Source organism: Dufourea novaeangliae, unplaced genomic scaffold, assembly GCF_001272555.1.
Source record: "Dufourea novaeangliae isolate 0120121106 unplaced genomic scaffold, ASM127255v1 scaffold7, whole genome shotgun sequence".
NCBI classification, from domain to species: domain Eukaryota; kingdom Metazoa; phylum Arthropoda; class Insecta; order Hymenoptera; family Halictidae; genus Dufourea; species Dufourea novaeangliae.
Window position 1 is genome coordinate 4,755,342 of NW_015373896.1, and position 13,354 is coordinate 4,768,695.

A 13,354-nucleotide genomic window follows, 5' to 3' on the forward strand; every position below is an offset into this window, starting at 1 on the left:
AACAGTATATAACAAGAGTTACTAAACAAATCTTAGGGAACAGATTAGCTTATTTAATCAAGCATCATGTGCGATGTAAAAACAAAAGGAACGCATCGGCTACGTGCAACGAACAGCGAAAATCTCGCTGAAGCATGAACGGGAAATCAAGCTGTATAATTTTGCACGACAGTCAACGTGTTAATTACGATTCCGACGTAATTGCAAAACAAGAAAACGCTTCTCTATCGATAATAGCGAATCGATTATCGTCGAATCTCGACGATGAAACGATTCCGTGAAAATATCACCGCGTGTGGAAATTCAATGAACCGTGCACGCATCCGATCCATCATGATACATATATCGATAGGAATCGACACCGATGTCGGGTAACGAAACGATAAAAAAAGAAGAACTGGTACGCGAGTTGAACGGCAATTATCCAATTACCGTGCTCGCGTTAGCCTCGCGTTGCAGGCTAATAATTGCACCGTCGTATCGTCGGAACGGATACGTTTGGAACGTGTGTGGCGGCGTTCCTCCGATGCGCTCGCGCGGGCATCGATCGAAACTTCAAACGATCGAAACGAAAGATTGCCCCAGCAGACTGTTTCAATTAACTATATCAAGGCTGTTAAATGGAACAAAACCTCTTTAACGAAGATACTCCACTATCTGGAACCGCTGTTATTCGATCTGTTATGTTTCTGTATAAATTACTATGAATCAGTGGAATTATTTATAATAAAACCCTAATGATCCAGCAATCCTGAAAAATCGAGATCTCTAGATAGTCAATCGAATTGTACTCAAATCAAAACATTGCTATGAAATCGAAATGATACAGATTCAAAAGAATTAACCTCTTTCTTCAGAACCAGATCAAAACAATCACATATTCATCGATACTAACAATCCCTCGAATCCACAACAACTAATCCACCCTTCAACGACACAAATAAACATTCATAACAACAACTATTAGAACGCTGAAGTAAAATACAACATTCTTCTCAGTCACGCGCAAATTTCAACATGGCGCGCCCACATCGCATTATCGAGAATTCACCGTTGGACCAATCCCTGGAGGATTTTGCAAACCGAAACAGGCGGGAAGAATCGACGCCGGTAATTCGCGATTCCGAACGGTTTTCCGGTTGCATAATCTATTCAATGGCCTAGAAGGGGGGGGGCAATTACAGCGGCCATTTGACGCGCTGTATGCGGCTAAGTTCGCCCGTAAAATCCTAACCTTGATGAATTACGATGCAGCCCGTACAACACGTTTTATCTGCGGGCAACCGATGGAAATGCGTCCTGGGGCCGCGATGCTTCCGAACGAGGAGGCATTTGCATCGGGCAACAACAGCAACGATAAACCGAAACCGCCCCATGGATATGGCGCGAAATTACGAACCAGGGCACGGCGGGAACACTTACCGGTAGATTCCTGATGCCCATCCGCACCTTCGAGTACTTCTTCATGAAAACCCGCCAGAGCACGTAAGCCATGACGATTATCCGAGCTGTTCCTTCTACAATGATCCAGATACGAACACCTCCTCTTGCTACTTTTTTGCCAGCGACAACAACCGTCAACGCTCGGATTCACGATCCCACTGTCCTTGCCATCACGATCGTTCGATCATCGAAATAACACATCATCTCTATCCGCTTGAAACAAGACACTCGCGATCATAGTCACTGTAAAACGTTACTCTGTAAACGTTCACTGTAAACGATTGATGCTATGTGGTGGGAAAGATCGTCGTTTAGCGAAACACGTGTTGAGTCGGAGACCGGAAGTGGCACCAGGCACGGTTCGCATACAAATTCAAACGACGAACCTACCCCGCCACCTCGAGGGTTAGGTTGGATCCACTTCGACCACGAATGACGTTGGTTTTCTGTAGTTTTAGGGAACACGACTTTCGATTGTTCTTGTCGATTGCTTTTACCACACCGCGGCACTTTCAAAATAGGAAATTTTTCCGTAACCTATGCTAGAAGATTCGTCCTGTGAATAAATATTAATAGTAGAGTAAGCCGCTAAGCGTTGAAGAGTAATGAAAGAAGGAAGACCAAATCGATGATCGGCACGTCAACAACCGAGGATGAAACGTGCAAAGCCCGATGATCCTCGAATAGGCGTGATTCGATCTCTTGCATAATTCATTATAATGTCCTGTCCGGTAATTGTGTCCCGCCATGCATGCCACCGATACTACCGACGCGCACTGTATAAATGATAAACATCGAAGAGGAGAAGGTCCTCGATGTTCGTTCGATCGATCGAAAAAAAAAAAACACGCGGCGCGCACACAAATGGACTTACACTGTTCCGCGTCCGATCGAGGAAACGAGAAAATAATCGAGTGTACACGTTCGATATCACGTGGCGGTTGGCGAACTTGACCTTGACAAAGACGGTTTCGCGGCCAAATACGCGTCCGTTCTCTTCACTCGCGAAAATAATACGAAACTCCTCGCCGGGACGATGGAAAGGACTGTCATGATTCGACTCGACGCAAACCGAGACGAACTTTCGTTCGGTGGTCTAACACTCGGACGGTTCGCGGTAATTGTAAAAAATACACATTGTTCTCCGATGACGAAACTTTAACGAGGACAATAGACGCCGCAACAACGTTGGATCCGCTTCGATCGGACGAGATGCACGAGGATTTCAAACGGACGGCGCGCGTCGAAACACCGGTGCGCCTGACGGCACTCGCTGCCGAGATATAACTGACACGACACACGCAACTCGCCTACTCTCGCGCTCGAACCCGTGGAACGACGAAACGGAACGTACGGAACGCCCGGAACTGCGGAACGATCTATACCTGGATCGCGTTTCAGCGGGACTTTAGGCGTGTCCGAACCGCCCGACGCGTTAAATGGCAATGAAGGGCGCGCTACGGGGTCTATGTACCTAAAATCTTCGGTTCGGTGAACCTTTATCACCTTGTTGCACATCTACCTGGGTGTTCGTGACGAGCAGTATCGCTTGCGGGTAAACATTTGGTCTAGATTCTTCTTGGTAATTTTTGTAAACAAAGCTGAGGGATGGAAATTTCAAGATGGTTTGGAAGCCATTTTCTTTTTGGGGTTTCGAAACTCTTTGAGACATTCGTGTTTTGGAAGCCGTTGTGTTTCAAATGACTTTGATCGTAAATTCGTTAAGTACCATCACAGATGCTGTTCGAACCATATAACTTTCCCGTCATCCTTTCCGATATCTCCAATACCAACGAAGATATTTGGAGTACTATTAATGAGGCGAGCCACCCTACGTAATTAAGACCATTTTATCTTATTAGTGTGTACCCATTTACGAGACCCAAAGTCCTATATCGTGGTCCTGCTTGGGGTGCCCCACGATACTATCGTCCCATAGATAACCTTCTCTGCCCCAACGAATAAAAAAAGTTAAAAGCTTCCCGTCACGCGAATACTTCCATCGCAGTAAACGTTACTGAGTCGCAGAAGCAGCAGCAGGATTTCACGACGAACGGCGGTTAAACTCCAACTTTTTGCACGGTTTACGCGATGAGCATAATACTCCCGTTGGAATCCGTTCGACTAGGTAATGATATCCATTCACGTGTATTAACTTGTCCGTTTCGTTTCCTTTTTTGCCCTGGTCCGCATACATCTTCATCGACACGAGCCCCGTTTTTACTATCCTTTTTTTTTAACCAACTCGCCACGTAGGTTAATTTTCTCACGAACCGATCTTTGTTCCCCGATGCGCGCGCAGGGAAAGGGACATCGTAAACCGGTGTGACGTCGTCGGGTGGACGTGTGGGTCGACCGTTTGCAGAAAGGAAGAAGGAAGAAAAAAAAAAGTGAAAAGGAAAAAGCCGTTTAAAGAGCAATATAACGCCGCCGTCGACCCGATCGTAATGGAGGAAAAGAGTTTTAAAGCGAGGCACCGTGTCCCAACGGCGCGCAGCCAAAACAAACAGAGCTAAACGAGCGGAAGGCTCGATGGCCCCGGCCCTCACACGTGCCTCCTCTTGTTTATACTTGTTCGTTCTCACTCCGATGTACCGGCCGCTCCACTTCCATTTTGCTGTCTCTCGCGCTATACGACCGTGTGTTACGTCATTTGCTAGACGGAGAGAACTTAACATCGAATAGTACACAGTGGATACTATAATGTATAACATTATGTCTGTTGTCATTCACATCGAAATGAAAAGGATTGAATCAATAATTACATTGTGAATTTGAAGCATTTATGTATACAGATTCTTCTCGGTTATCGTCCCGAAATCGGGACAATAATCGTGTAAGCAGAAATGCTTCAAATCCTCGTAAATTCGTTTGTTGCCCAAAGCCCGAGCCTCGGCAACAAAAGTGAAGGGGCAACAAAGTATGTGCTTGACAGGTTCCATATTTAGGACTAGAGATCTGAGGGGGCTCGTAACAATAACTACCCTTGTCAACATTCGTTTTCTTCCAATAGAGTTAAACACACTTAGCATCTTTAAGAATCTCAAGAATCGATCGATTTTCATTTCAGAATAGGGTGGATCAGAAAGGAGGATTTACTGTAGATCGTTTTTAATAGTATAAGTTCGACCGTGTTGTAAGTCGCCCATCTAACCACTAGTCTGTACATTATCAGAAAAACCAAAACATTTGACCAGGGTCGTTTATATCATAAGCCCCTTAATTGTCCATGTGTAATCCTCTCGAGAATTTTTTACTAGCAAAGTTAAACATCAAGTTAATATCCACAGCGATTAAACTATCCTTTGAAATCGTAATAATTGGTCTAGAATGTCATTTCCAACGTGTTATCGGTGTTCATCGTGAAAAGCGTAACAGACCCCATCGATTTCGTACGGGGGCAGTAATAGACACGTGACCGTAGGCTATCATACGATGTTACGTCTATCCCACCTGGTCCACGGTTACATATGTATACGCACCGATTAATTAAGCAGTCGACGAGAGCATTACAAAGTCCGTTGGTCGTTAACGAAATACTAATCGCTGGCACAATTATATTATACGAATAAAATTCGCAATCGAATGTCTCGATCTTCGTTACCTCATCGCTTATATGTGTCCCTTTCTTTCTTCTCCATTTCACTTTGACACCGTATGTACCCCCTAGGCGCAGAGTTATGTTAAAACCGACCAGACATATCTCGACGCTAATGATACGTTACGCGGAAACGTGGAAAAACATTCCGCCCGATACCTTTCCCAATACACACCCATACGAATTGGCGTTCGATCAGCGGTGGTAAGATTAAAGTGATATCATTATCCATACGATAAGACCATATGTAATTCTCCGAGCGCCACCGAGAATAATTTACTCGTCGAACGTGCCGGATAGGAACTGACAGAAAAATTAATGGAAAATTGCAGAAGTCAGACGACGCATAAAGATGGCCGAATGATCCAGGGAGATATACGAGGCGACCATACCCACGAAACGCCGCCATTACCTCGTGAATCTTTAATACGTGAACACAGCGGGGCCCTCGCGTGCCATGAATTTTCGTCTGGGAACACGGAGGCTTTGATACATCGACGGACATCATCCTTCGATCCAACGGGGGTGGGAAGGCACGTGGATGGATAGAAGGGGCCACACTTGAAGCGAAGAAACGGACCCCAAGCAAAATGGCTTTCTTTTCACGATTAGCGCCGGTGTCGCGAGGGACTTCCGTTCGAGTCCCCAGTCCTCGCGCCACACATCCTATCGCCTTTTACTTCTTCCCCTCTTTAATATTCCAGCCACCGTTCCACGTAACCTGCGTTGCGCCGCCGCCAGCGTATTATACCTGTGCGTGTGTTTGCTGTGTCCGTAGCAAAGGTGTACGCGCGTACGTCCCCACACAGGCATTGATACACACATACACATACCAAGCGTGCATTCTCCGCGAGACAATGGGCGTGCCTACCTCACGTGACAGGCACGTGAGCACCCTCGAAAAAGGGTCCTCCGCGCTCCTGACGTTTCATTCATACCGATATATTCCGTCCGTTTCGTGGGTGACGCCATCTCCCCTCCACCGATGATGACCCTAGAACCGGCGCCGTCGAAAAGTCAAGATGAATCGAACGTGCGCGACGTCGGAGGGCAGAAAGTGCCCGTTCAGGTGTGGACTCCCGGCGTGTAGAGGTGTATATATGTACCTCTGTTGCGAGCCACCTGGGTGGGGTTGGGAATCGTTGCTTCGTGGAAATGATGTATCATTGTGACACCATATGGCTGGTCGATAATCGTCGGTATGGTCGGATGGAACTTAATTGGTCGCTGAAGGCCACTTCTCTGAATGTAAATTATGCGAGTACAGTAAATCCACGATGTGTGCTCGAAGGCTCCTTGGCACTGACTAGGAGAGGCGCCAGGTGTAACGTTGACTTTTTAATGAAGTTTGGCACAGTTTTATTTTTTAAGTAAAATTATTATTTTTCCTAAGCATTCTATACAACTGGGGAAAACGTGGATGTTTTTAGTAGTAGTGGCAAAAAACACAGATAAATCATGTGGCGTGTATTGGTACGCTTACGGTCGTGAGTGGGTTAACACGGTACCCTAAGCTTTCTTATTTGATTGCCTATTTACAATCACAGATGTAGTTCTAGACGTGTATAAATATGCGTCTGACCCTTCAAAAGCTCCCTCTTTGGGGTCAGCGTTGAACGTGGAAACACATGAGGTAGAGAGATAAACTAGCGAGATAGCGACCTTCGGTCGCCAATTTCTTTAGGGTGACCTACATGAATAAAAATACTTCCTCGTATTGATCCAGTTATTAAACACTACTTCCAACTTAATTCAGGCGTTTCGAGTATCCCCTGAAAACAATTATGCAAATGAAGGAATCACCTTGGGTTTCCAATTAAGCGGTTGGTAAACACCTCTTATTGGACGTAGATGGGTATGCCGCCTAACGTTCAACGATTCAATAGACAATGATCGTCCACGTGTCTATGATTCATATCGTTATAGCCGTTGCATTTAAAGTAGATATCATGCGGTGCCAGTGGACATTAAATGGACCTCAAATGTAACTCACGAGTCCACAGAGGAAGTAATTATGAGGGACCTTCGGTACCCATAAAATTTCAATTTTTTTTTAAACTTTGCATATATCTGGGGGACCTCAATAGAAGCATTAGGCAATTTCTCAATTTGGTTGATATTCGACTTTTCGTGAAACTACTCCTTAAACGTCTTTTCCCATTTTCCTGTATATCTTGAAAATTACAGCAGACATCCAAAAACTGTTGCAATGAATATTTAATACCTTCCTGTGCTCTATAAAACTGTATGATCTAATTGTTACAAATTTACTTATTTATTTCAACAATAAATTTATAACAATTTTATTACACAGTTTTATAAAAGACAAGAAGCAATTAAATTTCTATCCTAACAATTATTTGATATCTAGTATAGTTTCCAAGATATACAAGAAAACAAGAGAAGACATATTAACTGTTAAGGGATGGTTTCACCCTCAAGAACCAAATATCAAGAAAAAGCTCCTCTCCTCCATAAACCTAATAAGTCCAAATAAAATCGGAATTTTCGAGGTTTCCAAGTTCCCTTTCTAGTCTGTTTCTTCCAGTCGCGGGTGAATTGATCCGTTAAAATGCAGAACCTGGCAAACCCGATGCAAGTGAACGGCAATGTCAATGCTTTTGCCCGACTATTCTTGGATCTCCTCCACACACCGAGTTTCGTGCACGGAATCGATAAAGGAGCTGTGTAAGCGTTTATTATTTCGCAAGCAACCCCTCCCGTGTGAACGTTCGCTCGACCCTCGCAAATCGTAATTGCTGGGCAACGTCGTACAGGCGAGCGCGCGTCTAGCGACTGGTCTATGAGATAGCTCGGCTCTGACTCACTCCCCCGCGACACGTTCAAAGTTTGAACGCTTTCAATTTTTTGTTACGCTTTACAATAATCGTAACGATCTATCCGGCCGTTCATGAATCGGTTGTTCCGAGCCTAACCCCTTCACGGGTCTCCGACCGGCATGAAGAAGTGGATTAAACGTTCCCCTGCTGCTTGACCACACGCAAACCACATGGTAACGAATCCCACGATTTTTAAGGAGTATATAGTTGCCTTTGAAATTTTTTATTTCCTTTGTATTTGACGGCTCTCGACAGAACCTAGTAGAATACAATGTTCCTTCCGTATACTCGTTTCGTTGACCGCCACCTAGCTTCTCTCGCCTCGACAGTGACGAAAGAGTTAGGCTGATATGTAAATGTTGCACGATTTCTTTCTCCGCCCCTATCTTTCACCGTTGACAGGACTGAAGTATAATCCGTCTAATGTCGGCCAGCTTCGTGACATACAGGGTGATTTAAAAAAGAGGATCTCTAGACTTTAGGGAATTATAGTGCTCACCGAGAGGAGTGAAAAATGTCTAATCAACATAGATCCGAAGATCAATCCTTTCAAAGAAAAATTCAAAAAGTTTGATTTTTACATTTCTTACAGACGTGTTTCATAATGCCTCCTGCCTTTTCAATGCAAAGCTCACATCTACGGATATCTAAATGGGAATTACCGTGCTTGTAACAATCAGAGGAGTCAAAACAACTAAAAGTACAGTAAATCATCGATGAGTGTCCGAAAGCTCCTCAGCCCTGAATGTTCTGACGTCATCCCCACCACTGAACTCTTGACTGGTTCCACGAAGAACTCCCCAATAGTGGGGATGAACACTCAGTGGCGAGAAACATTCGAACACTCATCGATGATTTACTGTATATCGATTGGTCGTCGGGAATAAAGGGAATCAGAGCTCTTCAGAGCCAAAAACAATGTGTCTGGCCCATATAGTCCAGAGGTGATTAAAGTTTCTGTGCCGTTAAATGCGACCATAAGTTGTTGGGCATGCATCCCGGACGTGTGGAAGGAAGCGCGGATAATTAGAGAGTAGATTAACGTGTCGCAAGACGTACCTGTGCACAACCAACGGTCCAACAAACACGGCCCCGTGTGTATACGTGCATTACACTGGGAATCGTAACATGGAACACGAATCGTGAATCACTGGCCTCGGCCGTTGAGCAAGAGGGAGTGCTCGCCACGAACGCCGCGCCACGAATTGACGATAGATAAACGCGGGGAGATCGTATTATCACGATCCTCTGGGGACCCTTCCATCGGGGTTATCCGGGGTTAATCGAAGAACCAGCCAGTGTAACGACGACGATTATTATTCGATCTGGCGAAATTCACCTACGTATCGATCTCTCGTAGACCGGGTCTCGCGACTGCGGGCCCTTTGGATAGTCGTTTATTATCCGAGCCCCGATTCCGTCCCCCACGATTTCGAAGTGTTTCTCAAGACGCCCGGTCCCCACCAGTCATTAGACCGTTTAGATTAACGTGGTTTTAGCCACGATTTGGATTTCGTCATTTTTCGTGGTTACGAGACATAATTTCTGCGATTAAAACTGTATGTGTATGTTTGTGTAATTCGTTAGTATTGGGACACCTGTTATGTCTACCAGAGAATGCGATGACTCGTACAGATTACCATACTTTGTGACCACTTTCGTTATCTCGTGTTCGCATAAATATAGACCAGTCTGCTTCGATGGTATCTAACTAATTGCTTGACGTTTGTTTTCTTTTTTTTTTTTTTTCGAGCATTCTAAGATTTATGAACGAGTATATGCAATTATATCGGATAAGTGGAATGCTTGAGTGTTCGCAAAAGATATAAGACCTACCACAAGGATATAACGTTTATGCAAACCGACACTTTTATGGCTTATTTTTAGGAAAATTGGTAGTATATTTCGGACGATTCCCTAACAGTAGAAATGATAAAGGTATGCAAATTAGGGCTGCACCCTGTGAATAAACGATCGAGCTCAACGTTCCAGTCGGAATTAGAAAATGGCCCCCCGGGTTCAAACGAAATTTTCTGGTCTCTGAGAACGATAAAACTGAAACGATACATTAAGATGATGGACAAGAGGATGGACAAAAAATTCGACATTCCGCGGATTTACGATTCTCGCCCCGAGGACTGAATTATGGCACCTCATACCCCCGCACAGGCGCATTTGCAAACTCGTCGTACCGCACGGCTACACACGGCTCCAGCCGGAGTTTTGCTACGTTACACTTTATATCCCAAGCGAATGCCACGACAGGTACTTACATGGTCACCGATAAGGTTACACTGGAAATAACGAAGAAACATTCACGAGTAGAGGGTTACGGCCCTTCTTGACAATTAGCGCGCAGCACCGTTCGACCGCAGAGCTTCGACTCCTGTAAATACTCGTGGAAAACGCGTTCATGGATAATCAAACGGCATCCGCTGAAAAATATGCAGACCCACTCGCCCATCAACTCGAATACATACGTGCACTCGAGATAATTAACGTCTTTTTTTTAGTGTCTTCCCCAACACTGCCGTTTTTTTTTACGGTAAAACCATCCGGCAAAACTTTTAAGGAAATTCTTGAGGGATTTTAATTTCGATCGAATCTGGGTTATCTGTTGGATATACGTGGCCAAGCGCCGCCATATTGGAAATACGAGGAAGACAGAATTTTATTCGAATAATACATGGTGAGAAGCAGTAAAATCTAAGATCGTCATCTTGAGCATCAACCAGTTAACGAGATTAAATAATTGTTGGCCAAGTACCTACTCATTCAAGAAGAAGTATAACCCTGCTATTCTCCTCGCTTATTCTTCACGTGTGTATCCCTTCGAATAAAATTATTTCGCACTTTGTAACGGTTTGTTCTTAAGAAATAGGAAATACAGAAAAAGTAGACGTAAAATTTCAATACCTTGAATACTAAAAACAAATATTTAAAAATATAATACCTATTGCCTAATACAATTTGCCCATCTCTGTTGAAAACGTATCGGACAAAATGGACCATATGACGTCACGAATCCCCGAGATACGCAAAGCGTTACCATTACGCACCACGGGAATGGCACTTCGTTTGTTACGACCGGACAGACGTCGACTTCGTTCCCAATAGGGAATCGTCAATATTTCGCCGAGGTTGCAGTGAAACACTTTCTTCTTTTTTTACAAGCCAGTCTACGTCGAAGTAACGTTTACGACGAATCCTTTTTTGTTCCGTTGCCCGACGACGATACACTCGCGTACACCCTCCACGTCCGAGAAGCCTCCACCTCGAGGCGCCTTTGTCCTCCTCTTCTTCTCGTACGCGGCCATTTTCTTTCTGTTCTTTTCGGTGAATACCTACCAGCGGCGAAGAGTAGACGAACGCAGGCGTTCGGTGTGCCTCGAAGTCGAACGATACCAAGAGACGAAGAAAAGGAACCAGGGGAAAGAAAGACGGGAGGAAACACACGGAGGCGAAAGAGACGGGGAAAAAGAGGGAGAAAGAAACCGGTGAAGGAAAGGCAGAAGAACGCGAGAAAGAAACTGGCAGAAACGACACACACACGCACACACGAGCGAGATGAGTCATCGTAAAAAGAGGAAACCTGGTGGTCGGACTACTCTGATTGGAGCGATCGTGGCCACGGAGATTTTCTACTGTTTTTGTTTTTTCTTTGTCTTGCCAGACCATAAATACCGTTTTTTTTTCGTCATTTTCGTAAGCAAGGCGCCGGTCGATGTCCCGGTAACGCGGAAAACAAAAAACGGATCGTGAGAGGACGATGGATGTGGTCAGTGACAGAACACGATCGCTGGCTCTGATTGACGATCGGAGGGAGAACTGCTTTGATCTCCTGAATGGAGTAAATTCATCGGGGAATTTTTCGAAGTATCTCATCTTTACGGGCATCGAGACTGCCGGATGGATTATCCTGACGAATAGCGTCTTCGGGGAATACGATGTGAACATTTCTTACTGGCAAGGATGTCTGGCTACCTTAAGAGGATAGGGATCGTCGTTCTTTCTATTTGGATCCGTAATTTTCTTGCATGTATAATTTTGTTATTAACACATTGGGGCTACCGGCTACTATTTAACGGAGAAAGTAGAGCCATGGATCAACAGCCAAGGAATTGTTATTAACACTTTGACTGCCACGTCACCCAAATAAGAGTACATTGCAAAGAGGCTGGATTATTTAAATACCATTACAAAATTATTTCGCAAAATTAATATCGCAGGATAATTTACAACAAGACTAACAGCCTCGATTTACTAAACGTTATATTTTCGTCGAAAATATTTCGACGATCTATAAGTTAAAAATTAAATTAAAACGTGTCTGACTACGTACGACTTTTTTCACTGTGGCAATCAACGTGTTAAACAGTTCAATCACAGTAGCAAATTGCATTCATGAAGGGTTAGAAGAACTCTAACAGAATAAAGTAATAATTTCTTCTTCAACCCTACTAAAAAAAAGAGTAGAAAGAAGAAGGAAAGTACTCAAGAACTTTTACTTTTATGCTCAGAAAGTTACTCAAAGAATGAGTAAAAGTCTATTACTAGGCTACCAATCGGTAAAGTATCAAGAAGCTTTCTGAACGAGGAAGCTTATGCTAACAACCCTAGATAAATAAATGTTGAACCATAAGCGATTCATCGATAACGAAATTTCAGAAATATTTTCAACGTAGAGAGACACATCGCCGATATTCACGTCCCCGCTAGTTATGCAAGCCTTGCGAAGATTCAATGACATGGGGGTAACTCGTCCCAGTTCCCTGTGCTCGATGGATATTATCCGAGGCAATCACAAACACGTCTTACAAATCTCGTCAATGCGTAATGTTAGGTCGCTTTGTACTGCGCCTGGGATATATACCACGGTTTTGCGCAACATAGCCACAGACTCCCTGTGAACAAGAGATTCATTCGGACTTTACGGCCCAGTGGCGCCCAAGAGATTCATTACAAACGGAACCAAATGAAGTATAAGTTTTATAGAGAACAAAACGTCCATCATGGCGTTAGGGAAAATGAAAGCGTACGGATGGCTGACAAACGTTCCTACTGGTTCCCCTTAAAATTGATTGGAAGTTCACTAAACAAGAAACGGATCCAGGGCTCAGTCTTTCCTCCCATTGGTAATCCTCATCGCTCTCGAAACTGGACTTCAAATATTTATGGTCCCAAACGACTGACCCAAAAGATTCGTCAATAGGGTAACAGAATCTTCAAGAGAAAATGAATTTCTATCTTTACAGGAACAAGGATCGTCGCGAAGGAATGCACTCAGGCATACTTGTTCCGAGACACGATGCAAACGAGATCGCCGGCACGTGCAACCGATCCGGGGTAGGACGTTGTTCCTTCGGTCGGTTCACCTTGAAAGAAGTCAGCGTCACCGCCAGCCTTTTTTTTTTTTTTTCTCAATTCGCACCTTCGGAATACATCGAGGTCGGGTGGTGGTGAGCTCGAAAAA